This window comes from Mizuhopecten yessoensis, unplaced genomic scaffold (genome assembly GCF_002113885.1).
Source record: "Mizuhopecten yessoensis strain PY_sf001 unplaced genomic scaffold, ASM211388v2 scaffold587, whole genome shotgun sequence".
Taxonomy (NCBI): Eukaryota; Metazoa; Mollusca; class Bivalvia; order Pectinida; family Pectinidae; genus Mizuhopecten; species Mizuhopecten yessoensis.
Window position 1 is genome coordinate 68,970 of NW_018403621.1, and position 6,202 is coordinate 75,171.

The window sequence follows — 6,202 nt, forward strand, 5'->3', positions numbered from 1 at the left end:
CAGGAGAAAGAAAAAAACATAATCCAATAATAAATATTAATAACAGCACTTTTGTGCGTTCTCTGTAACAAACAGAACCATTAACTACCCCTTTGCTGGCCTCTGGACTAACTTTTGCTGCTCATCTGCGCATGCGCGGTGTTGTAAACAGAAATGGCGGACGTTTCGAAGCGAGATTTTGGCTACGTTGGAATTAAGAACTATTGTGATTATGTGCAACGCATATATATCAGGTTTTTTAGTTGGATCATAAAGCGGAAGCATTTATCCATTGGGATTTACAAGTTTCGTTAGCAATATCAATGTTCAATCACTATAATCGACGTGAGTACTTTGAAAACGTACCACGATTCATCGGTTGTTATGAATTTAGGACATTAAAAAAGCGGAACACTTGTTTACAGTTACGAAAACACCATGTCGGATGCGTATTCTGTTCATACCTGATCTAATTTAGACATTTAAATCCGGCATAACGGTAATTGGAGGAATATGAGTTTTTATTTCGCATTCGCCAAAACGGGCGAGATGATTTATATATGAACTCACCCGGAAATAAATTCACTTCGCCATTGGCTACATACCCACCCCNNNNCCCCCCGACTACAGAATTCCTGATTGAGTTCAGTTGGAAAAATTGTGTGTTGATATTTTGGGGTTTTCCGTATTCATTATAAACAGGATACATGTACTGATTTCCTATTAAATACCGTTTATATTTCACGAGTGTGGCAGAATACTTCAATATTTTTATGACGAGTGAAAACGTTTTATTCAACGGGCAACGGCAAACTATTAAATATTCTGTTCATTACACATTTTCAGAATTTTCAATCAAAGAAAACGATCATGTAACAAACAGCGGGATTAAGTAAAAATAAAATTCAGTTTTAAACCGAATTTCAAGCACATTTTGTATGAATCATCCCCAGGTCATGTCAATTTTTTATCCCCGGAGAAACACATTTGCGGGGGGTATTAAATTGGGCTCTGTCAGTGCGTGTGTTCGTGCGTCCATCCGATCACCGTTTCCGTTTCCATGCCCTACTGGTTAGCTGCCTTTTCTTATGGAGAAGTTTTCATTTTCGATACTTTTTTCGTTACCATGGAAACAAATAGCCAAAAACACAAAATTTACCGTTTTCAGAGCGTAACTCCAAAATCCTTCAACACAACTTCACGAAACTTGCTACATGTATTGGACTAGCTAGTGCCCTACTGGTGCCTTTTGCTATGCAGTGATAAATCTACATGCGAGTCCTGCACCATCGGTGCATTATTTCTTTAATGATCCATTAATTTTCAGCAAATTTGTTCAATTTACATTTATTGTTCCATAGAATTTTTTAAAAATATTGAAATTGACCCTGCATTGATATAAAATTGTAGATTTATCACTGGCTATAGAGAAGTTTCCATTTTCAATACTTTTTAACAGGTGAGCGTACAGGCCCATAGCCTTCATTGCCTCTTGTTGTCCTTTACTCAGACTTTTACTTTTACTCAGTCTTAATAATAAGTGTGCACTAACTAATATTATTTCTCTTCTGATCATTTAGCTGCATGCATCTGCAACAGTTACAGCTACCCAGGAAAAAAAGAAAAGACGGGCAGTGAAACTGAATTTAGGATGGATGTGTTATAAACAACACAAATATGTGCAAGTGAGGACGCAGAGAGGAGGGGGGACTAGAGTTGTGGAGTTTGTAGAATCAACGGATTATGAATTGGTCCTTACAAAGGCCAAAGAGCTGTTTTTCCCCGATGGTAAGAACAAAATTACAAGTATGATCCAACAAAAATTTTAAACAAAATCACAGTGGTGGGGATCTTTTTAAAATTGTCTGTATTATTTACTGCATTTCATTTTTAGCTCACATGGAGCTTATGGGATGATGCATCGTTCGTCTTTCGTCCGTTCGTTCGTCCGTTAACTTTTTAACGACTTAATTCTTCTGAAGAGTCAAGAAGGCCTAGTTTTATGATATTTGGCCAGTATGTTAGTGGAATGGAGGCCTTTTAACTTTGCGAAGAAAACGACCTTGACCTACTGTCAATGTCACTGGGGTAAATTTAAATTATGTAAAAACCTTTATAACAACTTCTAAAAACCAAAGGCCTGAGGTCAGGAAAGTTTATTCAAAGCCATAGAGGTCAAATGTGCTAAACCTTTACACAAGGCCTACAAATTTTCCTTCAAGAACACAACCATACCATAAAGAGTCCTGTCAAGTATGCAAAAAAAAAGAGCATAGCCTTGGCGTTTACATTTCATATAATATCTTCATGATTATACGTATCCAGGAAAACATAGTTATCTGAACAATACAGGCCCTCCAGGCCTCTTGTTTTATTACCTCACCTGCTCTTCCTGAATGGCTGCACAGATTGGTTCCATATTTGGTCTGAAACATCACTGGTGCAAGGTGATCATATTTTATACAAATGAAGTTGGTGCGACCCCTGGGGCTGGAGGGGCGGGGTCCAAATGGGGGAATTTTTGGCATACCTCTGTAATACATGGAAACGGTCAAGATCCCCATCCCAAAACCATATATACAATTGCTGGGAATGAGACGAATACGCTGATGCTACTAGGACTGCCCCCAAGGTCCACCCCGCCCCTTTATACCAGCTGGCAAAATGCTTAAGGGTAAACATTGTGGTGATCTAAAGCCAAAACAAAATAGTTACTAGTTTTTGAGTTACACCCCATCTGATTTTATTGTCCTGCATTACTCGTTTTCAAGGCCAAAAAAATAATGTCTCGTTTCTATTTATTTTCTTCTTTTTTAAATTTCATTGCGGATGTGTCAGAGGAGGGTAGATACAACGAGTTTGAACACTCTCTGGGGGACTTTAAGGGAAATATCCTCAACAGAATGACATTTACTGTTGGCAGTTATGCAGCAAAACTGTGCCTTACAACACGACCTAGGGTATATCTGTTATCAAAACCAAAGCTAGTAGGACAGGTAAAAACATGAAACTGAAAGTATGTAATATAGGCTATATTAGCTCACCTGGCCCAAAGGGCCAATTGTGAGCTTATGCCATGGCACAGCGTCTGTCCGTCATCGTCAACTTTTGGCTTTTAAAAGAGAGTACCACTGACTTCTTTCTACTGTATTTAAGCCCTTTAAACAACAATTTTTCTAGCAACTTGGTATTCTTACCTCTCAAAACAAACAAAGAAAAGTATTAGTAGCGGGTATTTTTTTGGAGTTACATATTCCAAGTAACGCTGACAACTTTTTTTAAACATTTTTTTTTCATCCAAAACAAAAAAAATAATGCTTTAAAATCATTAGAACAAAGTGTATTGTAACACATACCAGACAGTTCTGCTTTTATTTTACCTATTTTGACCAATTATAACGACCAAATAGATAATTATCACATTTCTGATAATTTAAGTAAATAAAACGAGGCGTAGTGTATGTATAATCAGTTACAAAAGCTGCAGTGATGCATTCCAAATTACATTATTTCAATTGTTATGCAATCAAAAATATATGCTACGGGCCTACTTTTCTTGTCTTTTCAGGAAAATATATGATTACTTAATATATACTAATATATCACAAAGGAGGTAATTCAAACAGTTATCTGACATTCCATATGCTAACAGAAAAGTGGCAAAGAAATGTTAACCTAGGAGACATCTTGACCGCTAGCTCAGTCGGTTACGTGCTTGCTCCATCACCAAACCGTCCACGGTTCCAATCGCGGTGGCGATATAATTTTTTTTGAAAATAAAAATATCAGAATTATTCATATCTCTTTGCATTAGTAAAAATATAGGTAAGTAACTAAAAAAAAATAAAAATATGTGGGAGCGAGTGGGGGGTATATTATTAATGTAACGGACAAATTATATATAATTCCACAAAGGTTACATGGAGTACCAATGTCAGTGTTCCAGGTATCTTTTTGACCATGGGGTTATAGTACCCCTCAATTTGGAAGTGAGGGGTAATCTGGCTTACTGAGTGGTTAAAATATCTACCGGCTCAGATGTGTTTCAGTGTGTACGTTTGAGTTGACAAATATACTTAACATGAATGCGATAAAGGTTCAAGTGCCAAAGTGAATGGTAAATTACGCATGTACGCAGCTTATCTGGAACACTGAAGGTTCACCCCAAATAATGTGTGGAATGTACTATAATTGGGTCATTGTAATCTTCAAAATCAAAGGTCAAATTAGTTTTTTAATGTTCTGTCACTAGTTCTGCGAATAACTTTTATTAAACTGTGTTCAATGCTTTTAGTTTTTGTGATTGAATATTCACATATATTAACTATATTATGTTTCAGGATGAGGATAGTGATGATGACTGGGACTTGCCCTCTTTGGACGGCATTTTGGTAGGTCATCATCAAACAAAGCAATATGTCTTCACTTGAATTTCAAGTGAAAAAAATCAGGTGGAATTAAGTGAATTTGACTTTTCATGCGAATTTCATGCTCAGTGATTAGGAAGAAATTTGAATGAACGGGCCATTTTCAGGTTATATTAATGTATTACTAGATCGCTATGGGCCATTACATAGTAAATTCTTAAAATTGAACAATTTCAATGGGCCATTTTAGACATAGATATTACTTTTGCAGCGGCAGTGGCGTCAACATTAAGTTTTCATGTTTGACTCAGTTTCACAGGTGTGTTTGTCATCAAAGGTATAAGATACTGTGTCTTTCACACCCATCTCTTCGGGGTAGGGGATTGTGAGTTTTGCTCATTTTTTCTAGTAGGGAAATGCCACAGGTGAATGGTGTTGTACAAAAGGTACATTTAGGTGTCAAGATCTAAGTTTGTTCATGCCGGTTCTGCTGGGGTACATATGGGGCCATACACGGGGGTCAAGTTTTACTAGTGTTATATAAGGAAATGAATCAAATTGGCTATAACATTGCAATGAATGCACACATTTGAACAAAATTGGGTGTTAATAATACCTAGGCCAAGAGAAAACATGTTCGCAAAAATTAAGGGAACTCCCAGGGACCTGAGGGGAAGGGCCCCAAAAGGGAAAATTTCGGCAAGTCTTAAAAATATCTTCTCATAATCGGGAAATGGAGAAAGGGGATAATATTTTGTACTATGAATAGGATGTAACGCTCATTGATCAGACTTCAACATTGCATGGCTAGAACCAAAATTGTTTCTGCAGTCAATCTTCAACTTTTCAACATTTTCAACTCCTTCTCCGAAATGGCTAAAGGAATTTTGACCAAATTTGGCTAGAAGCATCTTTTACACACATATATTTGAACATATTACTTTACACTTCTCCTCTGAAACTATTTCATGGATAAGAACCATATTTGGCTGGAAGCATCTTTACGTGGTGGGGATTTGAAATTTTACAAATGGAAGGGCTGATCCCCTCAAGAGGCTGAGGGGAAAGACAGAAAGGGGGTCATTTGACCATATTGCTTTCAATAGCGTAATTCTCCTCTGAAACTATTTGCTAGATATATGAACCATATTTGGCTAGAAGCATCCTCATGTGGTGGAGATTCACAATTCTAAAAATGGAAGGGCTGACTACTGCAGAGGTTGAGGGACAGGACTGAAAGGGGGTAATTTGACCATATTGCTTTAAATTACTTCTCCTCCGAAACTATATGATAGAGATTCACCATATTTGACTGGATTGGATACATCGTCAGCTGGTGGGGATTCAAAATCCTACAAATGGAAGGGCTGACACACACACACACACACACAGCCGCACATATTCGTAACACATCATACTATTCCATACTATATGTGTATATAATGTTGTAGAGCAATTTGCTGTACAAATTAATCACATGAGCTCAGCACATATTATTGCACGAGCTTACATCAATGTTTTACTCCATGTCTCAATGTCGCATGGTGAAGTTATCTCCACTTATTTGTTTACAGAACAGAACTGAATCCCTGATACAGCCGACAGAACAGCAGAATCCTACAGGTGAACAACACCAGATCGAACCCTCAAATGTCATGCTGCAAGGTCCCACAGATCAAGGTTCACCTGTCGTAAGTTAATTGGGTTAAAATTCAACAAATAGATAATGTACAGAAACCAGACAGGACAATTGAGCAAAAGAACATGTGGTAATGCAGGGAATTTAGTCTAAAAGCATTTCTGTATATTGAATAATATAATATATTTCATACAGATATTGAAAAACTAGTATTGTC

The 6,202-nt window shown here is 37.1% G+C and overlaps 1 long non-coding RNA gene across 1 annotated transcript; it reads left to right on the forward strand.

Moving 5' to 3' along the window:
• The first annotated feature begins 1,568 nt into the window (after nt 1-1,568).
• On the forward strand, nt 1,569-6,002 carry LOC110450895. The gene is made up of 3 exons (XR_002463018.1): nt 1,569-1,767; nt 4,320-4,370; nt 5,921-6,002. It is a non-coding gene; the product is annotated as an uncharacterized LOC110450895 (long non-coding RNA).
• The last annotated feature ends 200 nt before the right edge of the window (nt 6,003-6,202 follow it).